This window comes from Tauraco erythrolophus, chromosome Z (assembly GCF_009769465.1).
Source record: "Tauraco erythrolophus isolate bTauEry1 chromosome Z, bTauEry1.pri, whole genome shotgun sequence".
Lineage (NCBI taxonomy): Eukaryota > Metazoa > Chordata > Aves > Musophagiformes > Musophagidae > Tauraco > Tauraco erythrolophus.
The window spans coordinates 37,562,554-37,577,237 of NC_141496.1; positions in this window are offsets into that span (position 1 = coordinate 37,562,554).

Sequence of the window (14,684 nt, forward strand, 5' to 3'; positions counted from 1 at the left end):
ATAGGCATGCCAACAGCTTTTAATCACTTCCTCCCCCTCTTTGGTGCCAGATTCCCAACTGAAGCCTCAGACAAGCATACACAACCTGGTATTTTCCTGGTGAAATTCTCTTTGGCAGATATGACATTTGGGCAGGCGTCAGGTACATTCCTAAGACTGTCCCTGAACTTCCTTCCATTATTCCAAAATCTGTAGGTGTTAGAGACTCCCGGCGAAACAACTTTACATGTTTTTTTAACATATGTAATCTAGAATACCTCTCCTCCTGTTCATTTCAAGCAATTGCTGAATCATTCTACGAAATCCAGGATAAAGCACATATCTATAAAGGGTAACTTTAAAGCTTAATGGTTGAAATTTGTCAACTCACAAACAACAAAAAATCTCAATGAGAAATGTTAGGCAACCTTGTGCATAGCTGTGGTAGCAGATCCACCTAAAATCATAGTTTTCAAATCAACTATTCATGTAGTGTGAAAGGCTTAAAACAAGAAGAGGCCCATTTAGCATTTATTAGGTCCACTGTTTATCAGTAAGCATCTTTTGTACACACTAGGACAAATGCAAAATAAATAAAAAAAAAATCTATTGAAAGATGAAAAATGGTTTGCAGGAACAGGAGTTGAATCATTTTTACACGAAACTGGGAATGCTTAGTAAAACCCTTTATTCCGCTGATCCTTTCCAATGTTTATTATAAATACTCCTTTTCAAATAATTAATTTGACAATACAACATATTGCTGATTTGCACTAAAATGTTTTAGTTCTAAAAGCTTGTAACATTTTGAGGTTTTCAGTTTTGCTTTCAGATACCATCTATGAATCACTCCCTATCATATTTATATTTCAATTCTTGGGCAACTACACTGGCAATTAGCACGTAAAACAGTTATACAAAAAAAGCAGATCAGTCTGTAATAAATCATACTTTGGCAGGGAAGGTCACTATTAATTTATTACTTTAAAGTAACTTATAATCAGTGCAATTGTTCTGCAGTAAACATTCCTGGGGAGGCTCTCCTCTCTTTCCTCTGTTGACAGAATCCTGGAGCGCATTTAAATTAACGGCATAGATGTACCTGAGTTCCCACAGACTGCAGCTGCTCAAACGGCTTTTGCCCCTTCAGTGCAATAGTATAGGATCTGTTCACACGTATCGCAGAACCACTTTTCATACTTTTTCACTCCGACAAAATCTAGTAAGACAGAGGTTTGTTGTGAGTTAGGGATTTGCAGTGCCTGGAACAGGCCTCCTTATTGAATCAGCCTGTCATCTAACACTCGTACGTGAAGCTGATGTGGCAGAGGCAGTGCGACAGTCTGCTCTGAGCTGCACAGAGGCTGCTCTGCATCAAACACCAAGTTTGGGCCCTACCATGTCATCTCATCGCTTCCTGCCTTTATGCTTTGCATATTATATTACACGAGCACACTGGCGACTCAGTATTCTTGCATGTGGCAGAAATTACTTCCTCTGCCTACGTTAGTAACTTCTCCCCATAGTTTCTTTTAAATCTTTTAAAGAAAATCTAGAAGTAAGGGCATTTGATGAGCTCATACAGATGTGTATACAGGTCTCTGAGGCACAGTATTTCAGCAGAACCAGTAGCTCACTGCAAGGTCAGATTCTTCTCATTCACCTGTCTACCTTTCCCTTTCAGTGGTTTTAATTTTCCTCTTTGAGAAGTTGTTTTCATTTTAGGACATAAAAAATGGAAAAGTAGTGAAGCATATTCCAAAGCTTTCTCTTTTCCCCTCTCAGAGATGTGCTCTTGCCAAGAAAGGTTGGACCAGACGATCTTTGAAGTCCCTTCCAACCTGGTATTCTATGACTCTATGATTCTATGGTTCCCTTTTTCCTTGTCTTCAGCTGTATTTATGCCATATCTGACTGTTTCTGCAACACAGCACACATCTCCCTCTGGCTACAGTCACTGCCACAAACAGAATTATCCCTATACCATCTCTTCCTTCTGACTCCTTCTCTACCTCCTATCTCACCCTGTACTTACTCCATTCTCTTTCTTAACTTACAGATCTACATATTTCTGAACTTTTATTGTGCAACTCGTTTCCTAAATAAAGTTCTTCTTTGAAATGTGGCACCCCACCACTGCCAACAGCCACGTAAAAGGACAGACATCTCACCTTATCTACCTTAACCCTGTCCTACACCCTTCCCTCAAAACCATTCAGACGGTTTCATCTTTTTCCTACCGCACCTCTACTGTCTCTATAACTCGAAATTTACTTTCTCTTCAGGAATTAAATCCCAGCTCCTCTTCTGTATCAGGAAAATCTACGTAACATTGCCCTCCTCTTGCTTGCCAAATGTCTATCTACACTCTTTCTGCTCTCAGACTCTCCACAATGATACAAGGAAGACCACACGCAACTTCGCAGACATATGTTTATTGCTGTATGGAGGTATTTGAGTACTTTCCTGATCAGGGGCTTTCACACTAGCACATTGCTACTGTAATTCCGTATTTCCCTCCTGGCAACTGTTCGCTCCTACCACTGGAAGCAGATCGTGTGTTTTCAGCTTTCCCACCCCTTTTCAAGCTCAAATTTGAGCCATCAGGTTCCCACCTGAACCATGTACAGGTTCTCAAATGCAGCTGCTTTTTAGTCAGTCAGGTTTCCTTCTTAGTCCTTTTCACCTGGGCATGTTTCAAGCACGGAAGGGTCAGAATTTAGGGCCCGTTTTTCACTCTGAAGGCTCCAGAATAACAGAAGGTGCTCCTTGGAGAATTCCTTGTCTACATTTTAGTCTGGTAGCCTTCAAACAACTCAGCTCACTTTTCTTTTCCCAGCAATACTCCCTACACGTTTGCCATATTCTTAAATGTTTCCCTGTTTTTTTCCCCGCTTATTTGTATTTGAGCTATAAATTCAAAAAGCATGCAATGAGCCTTTATGTTTGTGAAGTACATGTAAGCTGATGGTGCTATAAAAGCGGTCTGAGGAAAACTAAAATAGTAATAATAAGTTTGGGCATATGATGATCTAGAGTTGTATAATATGCCCATTATCATACGATCTGTGCAGTTTTATCATAGCTTTTTAGCACCTGAAAAACTGAATATAGGCCAAATGTTGTATCTCTATTTTACGTGATGGAGAAGGGAGACAGATTTTATCTGCAATATGCTCAGGCTGACTTTCTAGCATTTTGGAAGTGATTCTTTAACAAATGCTAGAAAAAAAGACATCTTGGATTAAAAAGCTAAAAATCATAAAGCTGAGAACATATTACTTAGATGAAGATTTATGTGCCCAAGTGATACCACTATCAATTTTCCTCATCCCTTTCTTTCCCTGAGATCTGTGGCTAGGCAGAACCAGATTTTTGCCCATTACATAAAGACAACAGCGGAAATATTTCCCCCTTTTTCGGTACTGATGGGTCAAGCCCAGCCTTTATTGTATTTTGCAGTGCACCTGAGCAATCCTCCCACTCAAGTACATAACCGAAGTTTTATTTGTTCAGGATGGTGAACAAGGTCAGAACTTCCTTGATCACACTGGACTGAATGCACAGAGGGCTGAGCTGAGACTATTCTCTCTTTCTACTTCCCCAGTTAGTACCCCAGCAACCTTGACCTTGTAGCAAGGACAGGCACATGACAGGAGGGAAACGTACAAAATCGTCATGTGTGCTGCATCCTTCCCCGGAGGCTGAAAGTTTCACCTCTCTGATATGCTCAGTTGGCTCAGAGCAAAAGTTCTTGAGAGCAATCACAATCCTAGGTCTCATGTGGCAATCTGCAGGACGAATGGGCCAGCCCACAGACGGATTACCCACCGAGGCTTTCACAGAGAGTCACGCTGGTTCAACTGGCCCACACCACAATCACACTTCTTAAATAAAAACTTTACACATGTCTAAATGTATATACACACAAAAAAAAAGCATAAGCCTGATACGGAGAATCTAGTGTGTGAAAAGGTAACAACTTTCATGAGAGAGCAAAGTTTTATGCAGTTTCTACAAAGGCTGTTCCAGCCTAATCTGTGGAGAGATCATTTGTGCCATCTGCACTCAGCAGGGGCTGGGTTATGGAGACAAGGTGGCAAATAAAAACAGTAACAACAGTAAATGAAAATAATATGCAGAGATAGAAACTTAGCAAACCAAAACTCTAAACCAGTTGGATTTCAGTGAGAGCTACTGGATCTTTCTAGACAGAAATGTGTTTTTCTGATAGCAGTTGTAATTAGCAAGGCATTTTAGCGTTAGAACCTGGACCAGGTGGAGAAAACGTTTTACATCAACAAAATTAAGACAGGATTTTTTTAAAAAATACACACAGAACATTAACTAATGGATAGCAATCACTCATTTTCCTGCCGTGTAAATCAAAACTAGATTTGAAGTGTGAATCAGTCGTACCAGTTAATAGGTGGAATTCCGCAAGAGCTTTGAATTTGAGCCAAGGCAACTTTGAAATGACTGTGTTTGATCTGCAAAGGATCTTCTTCAGAATGATAGTTTCGAAAATAAATGTAGTTCATGCCTATGCTTCTTTCTCTGCATGAAAATACAGAGAGACAAAATTCCTTATTTCTGTTAATTCTTTGCTTTGGTATTTCAACTAAGTAGTGGGGCAGACACATCTTAATAGGAAAACTATTATTTTGTATTTGACTTATTCCATGCTGACACATCTCCTTTATTTTCAGTCTTTTGGTTTGGACTCAAGACGACTGCTAAGCTCTTAACTTCTGGAACCCACTAAACAGCGATACAGGTGGGTATGGCTGTTTCCAAAATAATGTAGTCTGACTTCTTAGCATGTTTTCCTATTTCTTTTTCAGAAAGACAGAAAACTAGACTGGTTTAACACAATTAGAGCAGTGTCTAAATATGATGGTTATATAAACTACGATCATTGTTTTTCAAACAGTAATGGATCATCAAAAATCTCGGAATTTTTATTCATTAGGACTTTTTGAATGTTGTTTTTAACCTACGAATGAGAGCTTACAGGAGGCTTGAAATGAAACACATGACTTTATCAAATATAACGAAAACATAGGATCTTTATTATGACAGATATAAACCCCAAGAACTAAGCTTCCACAAAGTACATCCTGTATAATTATTAAATAAAAACACTTACTTATTCGGTACTCAGCTTTTAAAGCATGAACAAGAGAAGTACATATTGAGAAAGAGGTACTTAAAACGTTTCCATGGATACAGGATGATGCCAATCAGGTCTATGTTTTTATCTGAAAGGGTGCCCCTGCAGAGACATACAGCTTACTGAGTGGTTGTTTATACAAGTAAGTAAATAGGAACCTTGTTTACTTTACAAAAAGCTCCTGACCCACACTTTTTCTCATCACTTTTTTAGAAGGAACATTTTGCTGCTTTTAAACAGCATATTGTAGTAAAATAGACACTTTGGAAATTTTTCCTTAAAGTTGTTTGAGTTCATGACACAGTTTTCAAGCAGAAAATGGAGTACCTGGGTATGCTACTACCAATCTTAGCAAACCTACATCACTGACTCTTTTTTTTAACTCCATGAGAAGGCATACTGATGCAAATTACATAGTTCTATTTCGATCACCAGAAGCCACTTCCAGGAAGAAAAAAAAAAAAATCAAAAAACAAAGGGGCAGATATAAATGATAAATACCCTTACCTTAATCCAATAAAGATAAAACACCAAGTTTTGATCACTTCTCTCAGAAGAGTCTCCATTTACTTTAGCTCTTGTTTTAAAAGTGATTGGTTCTTAGATTCCCACTGTCTAAGTGCTACGAACATGTAATTTTGACATCCAGTCTCTCAACACTGCATGCTTTCTAATTTTGGGAATGAGATTAATACCTCCTATTTGAGAGGTTTTAGTCTTCTAATATTTCTTTGGATAAAAAAGCACAATGAGTTAGTGAAAAGAAAGGCAATCAACTTTAATACTTAACATAGTTTAATAACCTGAATTGAAATATGTGTGTGCTGTATTTCCATTAAAAAAAGTTTCCTTCCAGCCACAATTAATAGAACAAAACCTCGTCTTGTTCAGAGATTATTCCTGGAATACTGTGATATTAACATCTATGTAAAGGAGGAAAGTTTCTTGCCACGTGCAAGCAATTTGGCCTTCCTTCTTCTCAAAGAGGCAATTCCTGGATAAGACGACCGACTTGATATTTTCCATTTGAACCCCCAGCGTACTTCGAAGGGGGACAGCAATGCTGTGTTCATTTGCCAGCGCTGACAAAGGTCTGCTTGTCAGTGATACCTTTTACAGCTAAATTTACTCGGGAGTGACAGAAGCAGATGCACCTTGGCCTGCCAGACACTTGTGCGTCCGCATCACGCAGCCTACAGGTCAACAACCAAAGGAGAAAAAGCCCAGGGCTGCGGAGCAGAGGGTGAGTGAGGCAAACACAACCCAAACTGGGGGGTTTCTCTTCAAAGCCAGCTGGTCTGGCTTTATTCTACAGGAATTTTTTTACCTGCCAGTTTGATCAACGAAGCCCTCAGCAGGTGCTGACGGGTACAACTTCCTGGAGAAGCAGAAGAAGGGCACTGGTGAGTTTTAATAGAGAAAACGATAGAAAAATTATTCTGAAGTCTTTGGAGTTGTTCTGCTTGCGGCAGCACTGGGGGATTCAGCTCCGGGCTCGTGGCTACGCTCGCAAAGCTTTCTTCAAGAGAAAGCAGATAAGCTTTGTAGCATGCTTCGCATTTTATTTGATATGGTGCTTGATTTTAGCTTCTGTTGCCAAGAAAAGTTTCTTGAAAGTGACGGGATATTTATAGTCAGTTTGTTTCAAACTGTTTCTATGAATCTGAATGGAAAGAACACAGAGGATTACATACAGCAACACCAGCAGCCAGACAGCACTGGGGTGTACTCTGTGCTCCCCTATCAGCCTCCTTTAAAATAAATGAGCTATCCTGGTAATTTCCAAATAAAAAGAAAGGATGCGCTGTCTGTAGACTGTTCCCGGTATCCCGGAGCTTCAGCAGACATTCCAGAGCCTTAGAAGCTCCTTCTGAACATCAACATAAGATTACTGTGTAAAAAATAAGGGAGAGAAGTTAACAACCTTTAGGACATTTTACAAAACTCAGATATCTATCAATGGATTATCATGAAAAAAACTGTTGCCTTTTTCTGAAGTGAAAAGGTAAATTACAAAACAGAGGCTACACAACAGCACTGCTTGGCATGCTTCTTAAAGATATCATGAATTTACACAATTTTCCTTATTATAAAACCACAAATTATGCCTGCGTGTGTATTCTTTAATTTGCGTAAGAGCTGGAAAACTAGACAAAGGAAAAAAAAAAGATTTATTTCTCTAGAACAATAAGATTTCAATTAATGTGAAAATGTAGGAAAATGTGACCACATGTTAAAATAAATATTTTGGAGAGGAGAAAAGCATTTTTATTATGATTTCTATTTCAAGAACTCATTCTTTTAACTTTGTTTCACAGTATTCATTACAAATTGTTGTGTTAAATTGAAAACATTTATTTAAGCAAGTAAACAGACAGAAAACTTGACCATATGAATCTTTTTGAATAAACAGATTCCACATTCGCAATTCACATGCACACCATAGAAGACATTAATGGGAGAAGGAAAGAAATCATATGTCAATATACAGTTAGACTATTTATGTAGTGGATATTCCCCGTATGTCAAAATAAATTATTTATCAGCAATGGATAGCCTAAGATTAGGCTGGATAATAGTACCTGCAGCCCTTTTAAACATCCTTGATCTGTGATTTTTTTCAGCTAGGCTGCTTAGTGTGTACAGTACAGTTGACAGGGAGCTCTGACCTCAGCAGAGGTAGATCAGGCCTTAATTCTGGTCCATTTTCTTCATTTTGGGAGACAGCAAAAGCACAGAAGAGATCACTTGTGCCTGGAATGTGCTGTACGAAAATAATCACGATTCTGTTTGCTGCAAGAATATCCTACTGTATGTGAGAATAAAAGACCAGTAGAATAAAACATTACCAGTCAAAGGTAGACCTTTAAATACAAAAGATATTTTCCTCAAATGAAGTATGAAATGTAAAACAAAACAAAACCCCAAAACTAGAGCTCCCTTTAAAGTATGCAATGCTTGTAAAACATCACTGTTTCATGCATAACAGTTGTAATGTATGGAAACCAAATCCCCTAAACAGCCGTTAAAACCAAGCACTGCTAAATCCGAAGACAGTAAATAGTAACAGCAGTTCCTAGAATTAACTAGACATTGTACATGCCACACTAACCAAGAAAAACATATAGCCTTTGCTTCAGAGCCTTTAATTCTGTATACTCTAAGTTCATCAGCATTTTACTGTATTGATTTTGAAGGCTCAGAAACAGTAATTAATGTGACAAACTCCTGGATAATTTCACGGAATTCGAATTAAGTTAGTCCGTATCTCACTGCATTTGGGGAAAAGAGTATTTTGTAAAATAAAACTTCAGTAGAGAATGTGTACTTTTCTAGAACAAGACTGTTTAATTTTGCAAAAGGTGGAGATTACACACTACATAAATTATACTCTTAAACTTAAATGAGTGCCCCTTATTGGTCTTTTTGTTTCTTGTTTTTCTCATCGTCAGACTTAAGCACATTAATTAAAATTCTTAAGTATTTCTCTTATTAATGAAACAGTGAGAGAGTAAGAAATAGGAAAAGCTTATTTAATAACTTTACTATTATTTCAATTAGAAACAGAACCATTCCTAAAATGCCCGGTACACTCATTTATTTCTGTACTAACTATTCTCCATCAACTAAGAGCTCTGCTGTCTGTTTTGTAAACCGGGACAGTTTATTTTACAACTATCATTTTGTCTTCTTTATTTTGAAAAGTTACAGTCTAGCTCAGCTTTCAACCACATGTTGGTCTTTTCCAACAAATCCAAGCTTTAGCATCAGGAAGACATCTATATTAGTTATTCTGTAGTGTGTGTAAATATAAAATGAGATTTAACCACAAAGCTTTGGCAAAAATCGCAATTTAGTGACTCTATGTTGTGTTCTTCAAAAGATAATTCAAGGCTTTTCATACAGAGTTACATGGTATTTTCAAAGCATATTGTGCCATCTTCTCCTTTCACTTACGCTGGAGAAAACCGGACACTTTCCACTGACAGCAATGAAGTCGCATTTAAAAGTTAGATAAGAAGATGAACTGCACAATAAAAATAAGAGGGAAAAAGAAGGATGAATTGCCTTAATTACTGCTTCATATATGAGCATTTAAAACATGAAAATTTTCTATTTTACATTTCTATTATAAATTTAAAGCTTGTGTGTACATATATACACACACATTTATAAAGTGTGTGTGTGTGTGTATATACATATATGTAAGTATGTATATATACACTTTATATTTTTTTTCCCTTGGTACAGTAAGTAAAATCTTACTCTAAAAACATACATGTAACTTTCTTCATGGACTTTTATTTATTCATTTTGCCATTCAAAAATTCATTGGTTACTGGTCCGAGACTGTCTCCTGGAAAACAGAAGGAACACATACGCGTCTGAAAGGAGTGGAGAACTCTCCCCCTTGCCAGTCTGCTGGCAGCATAGGGAGTTGCTGCCTCCCCAGGGGCTTCACCACCCCTGAGTGGCTGCAGTGGCCACAGACGGACCGTTCTGTGGCCACTCGCCCCCACTGCGGCCCATTCCCATGTGAAGACACCGCTAGCATTCCCATACCACTCCCCACGACTGCTCGCAGCTCCTCCCTGCTATCCCATTGCAAAAATGCTGTTGCACTGTACAGTTCACCACAAACAAGGTAACGTGGACAGGCCCTGCAGTATACCCTGTCACAATGCAGAGATACACAAATGGTTAACTGAGTTGTCTTCTTCAATGAAAGTACAAACAATTTACTGCATCATCAAACTAGGTTTTGCTCCTTCAAAAGCAACTAGCATTACAAGCAAAGTTCTGAAAGCACCACTTAAGAAATTCTTAATAAAGACAAAAGCAACAGTGCATTCTATGCATAACTCTAAAGGCACTGGATTCTAAACCAAGTTCAATAAACACAGCTTACAAACGATAAACACCTAGATTTAAGGTAGGGTATACTAGCTTGCTGGAAACATGTAAAATAGCTGCACAGAAACAGAAATTATCGCTTCACTCATAAATATATACAGTAGTGCTAGTTCTACACATATACTTAAACGTTGTGCTCACAGAATATGAAGTTAAATCTAATATTGATGTAGTCGATGCACTGTACCCTGAAATGTGACAGCATCGGTCAGGGCAAAAACAGCTGCCAAGGATTAATTCATTACAAAAAAACCTTTCTCTATCTGGGTTGTTTGTGTTCTGGTTTTGGCTTTAAAAAAAAAACAAAACAAAACAAAACAAAAAAACCTCTCCTCCTCTCTATTTTGTTTTATTGCTATACCAATAATGATTAGGGAAGTATATAAAATCAATGCTTCCTGTAGTTTTTGCTATAGATATCTGCAGCTTTCATTATTTTTTCTTTGCTTTCTTAAGTGGTTGTAGGATACTCTCTGTGCAATATTACTATATGCAAATAGCTCTTTCCCCAGTATCAATACATCTCCTGAGTCTGAAAATATTGTAGAAGAATGTTTGGTAATAACAAATTAGTATCGTGTGCAACAATTATAAAAGTTAATGAAGAGTCTACTAATGTTGAGAAAAATAGAAGAGATTGTGAAACAATCTATTTGTGTATCAGGAGATAGTTCCTACCCTTGGAAAGATATGGCTATTCATTTAATTATGTGTCCTTTCACTAACTGACTTCATTAACCATTCAATCCTCAACCACTACGCTTTTGATAGCACTTTAGATCCTAGGCACATACAACCTCACTGAAATGAGATTTTGGGTTGTATTCTTCCTCAGAAATATGAGGGAACTGGCTCCCACTTAGGGCAAAGAAGCACTTGTTCCTTTGTTCCTGGGAGAAATTATTCTTTAAATAGTTTCAAAACTGCTGGGTCTAATCTGCAAAGAGGATGCCGGAACTCCTCACCGAATCTCACTTTGATCCAGAAATTCTTAACCTGTCTATCCTCATTAGTGACAGTACTTCTTAAATTATTTCTCTCCAATACGCCTTTTGCTCCATCTTCACCCTACCTGAATATCTAGACTCCAAAGGACCCTTTGGTCCCACTTAAGAGCTAGAAAAATCTCATCACTCCCTTCCAAATACATACCTGTTCTCCAGCCCTTACTGCTTTAGCTGAGTCACAGGCAAAAGGACAACAAAGTCACATCCAGAGATGCTAGTGGAAATGGGCTTTACAGCACAGACTCTCAGACTGCTGCAGCTCTAAATGGTAAAGACAAACACTGGTGCCACCAGAACTTACTTATTCGTTACTGAGAGGTTAAAAATGGAGAGGGTAACGACATAGTTGGTGGGTCCAACCAAGAGGTTTCAACACATATTTCATTGGATATTAATTAGTTGATAAAAAAAGGACTGAAGTTGTCTCTGTATGGTCCGCGCTTGCCTGACAAAAATAATAACCCTCAATTTCAGAAACTTTTTTGATTTCGTAACAAGGTTTCTTCTCCTTTAATCGTGTCAGTGTAGCTATCTGCAAAGTCATTGCTGAAATCAGATCTTGCCGGTCGGATTGGCGCAGGCTTGTACAATGTAACTGACCAGAAATGGAGACTTAAATCTGCCCATACCATACAAGATCCGGGCAAAGACGCTCAAACTAGATCATACAACAGCAACAATAACTTCAGATGAAATATATCTAAACCAAAGTACATATCCAAACATAACCTCTGAGGCTTAGTTTCCTTTTAACCGTGGTAATATCAACTTTTTAAAGTGCTTCCACAGGAAGAGTTATAACCAATGACATCACAGCTGGAGGCTCAAGGAAGTTTTAATACAGACAAATACAAGTGGCACAAGCACATCTAGAAACTGACCCAACTATTGTGCAATTACATTTTATGGCCACAGAGGTTACAAGTTCTTCTTCGCTTATCAACAAGAGCTGTCAACCTTCAAAAGGCCTCTCTAAAATGTCTGATAAAAGTTTTGTATTAATTATTGTTTTGATAACAGAAATATCAGTATTACAGCAGCAGTCAGAAGACACATTTACAGATCAACACTTGTGTGTGGCGCTGTTCAAATGCAAAACAAAAGCATGAATTTAGCACTGAAGAGTTTACAAACACTTAAAAAACTATGCATTTTCTCAAAATGTCGAGAGAATAACCTATTACTTCTTGATATCTGCATGCAAGCATATCTGTATAAAAGAGTTTGCCAACAATACCTTTATCCCCTCATTCTGTGTACTGATCTATTGCTGTTGTATTCTATACGCAATTTATGCTGCAAATATCTTACAGCATAGTCTGTTACAACAGGTAGGATGATTGACTTTTAAAATTTGCATATGATTTACTCCAATTTTGTTTCCAGAAAATGGAATGCAATGTGAAATCGAGGCACATTGTCAGAGAAGCAGCCAAAAAGCTGGGTGCTCATCTAAAATATATCTCTAAGTCCAGTTTGGAAAACTTCTGAAATTGGGTTTCTAAAAAAAAAAAATAAAAAGGCATTTCCTCTTCTAGTTGAGAAATACCGTAACAGCAGCCTTTCACGTGGTATGCTGGAATCTGTGTCTGTAGCCAGGATGGGGAACCATAGTGGCCTTCAGCAACAGGAGATGAAGTTGACCAACGTTTTACTACCCTTAGAACAGGTTTGATTTGAATTTTGTTTGAATTGTGGCTAGGGGTCTATCCAAAACAAATCTCTACTTCCCTTGGCCCTCAAAATTACCATGAATTTCATTGTCTACACAGATGCAGATGCTGATCTAATTTGTAGCAGCTGCGGAATACTTAATTAAGCCTTTTCTGGCCATCTATGGCTGTCTGCTTCTGTATCATATCATCATGCAGTGCAAGACAGAGAAATGCTTGAGTGTGACACATTTAGCAAGGGGGTGCAATCGTATTTTTTGTTTCGGGTTGTGCATGTTTTGGCAAAATACCTGAAAATATCACAATACCTCAGTCAGGCAATTCCATTTCAGGAAAAGAGAGAAAGAATGCACAGCCTAAAAAAAATCCTTACCCCCCACCACTTCCCAAAATGAAGGGGATCACAAGGAGATTCTCTTTATTCCACTGGGGGTAATCACACGGATAAACGTGGTAGCAGGAAAGAGAAAGATGGCCCTTACTTAAAATGCTAGTTCAGAAACTTGTTTTCTGGAAGCCTTCCTTCTTGGAGGGAACTAGGGAGAACTGTCCTAGCAGAAAGTTCTTTTGAAAAGACCAGCTAACAGTGAAGAGGTTTAAAACTTCTAAAGCTGCAGAAACTAACAATTAAATACAAAGTTACCTTCCTCTGCATCAATTCCAGAGGTTGTGTGAGATACCGGAAGACAAGTAAAGATTTTAAAGACAGGGACTCCCAGTGCTGTACTCTGCAGTTGGCAGGAACCTACCTGATCCCTTCTGTAAATTCAAGCGGCCCCACAGCTGCTCTGATTTAGTCTCTGTTTGGACATGGGCCCTTCAGAACAGAGAGTCACCAAAGTACAGCACGTCTCCCTCCAGCGTGCTCTTCTGTATTAGCGACCAAGCTGAATAGTAAAGATATTGTATTTCGTGGGTGAAGGCTGCCTAATAAACTAGGTAGACTTTAATCACGGTTGTATTAAACGATATGATAAATGACACTTCCACCAAATGCCTCGCTTTCTAAAAAAAAAAAAAAAATAGTTTCTGAGGCACACGAAGATGCAGAATAATCAGACTGATGAACAGCAGTTCATGAAAATGACAACATTTCCAAAATTATTCTTCAAATACATTCCTGTACTTAAACCCTATTAGGATGGGGAATTGATTCCAAATTTCCACTCTAAGCTCATATTTGATCTATTTTTATATTTTTGCACAGGAAAAAAAGCCCATTTAGCTTGAAATTTCACCTAATCAACTTTATGTCAGAAGAGATTGGGGAGAGGGGGGCAGAATCGAAACAAGTTCCTGAGCTTTTGAGTTTGTCTGAGACTAAAGTTTTTCTTGCCGATTTCTGACTAGCACTGAAGAATTTCAAAACCCTTGATACATTTCTTCCATGCAAGTCTAGACTCACATTTCTGGAGTCCCTAAATCTCAAAGGGGGAAAGGTTAGTAGGTTAAATTCTTCCTTTAGTTACACTTAAGTAAGATCACTGACTACAAGTGTTGTCTCCCTAAAATATATATGTGTATATATATAAACTGTATACATTTGGTGGAACGTTGTCGTAGGACGATGAGGACGTTTGAATATCTTACAGAGAGACAGTGGCTGCTACAGGAACTGGCGTTACAGCACAATCAAAGATTAATTCTGAGGCAGAAATGGGATCTGGGTGACCACTGACGTAGGGTCGAGCTTCCATTTTAGGGTCTCATTTGAAACCTATCAGACCGCATCGGATTTCAACAGACTTCAGGGGACTCTGAATGTGGCGCATGGGCTCCACAGCATCTGTTCCATGCCAAGCATGAGATTCAACATTTCTATAGCTGTTAACTCCTTTTGATGCAAATTCAGCCTCATTTGCAGACAAATGACAGACCTCAAGTATTAGTTTATTTCTAAAAAGCATGTGTGGCAAACAAAAAGATTTTGGTTATCAC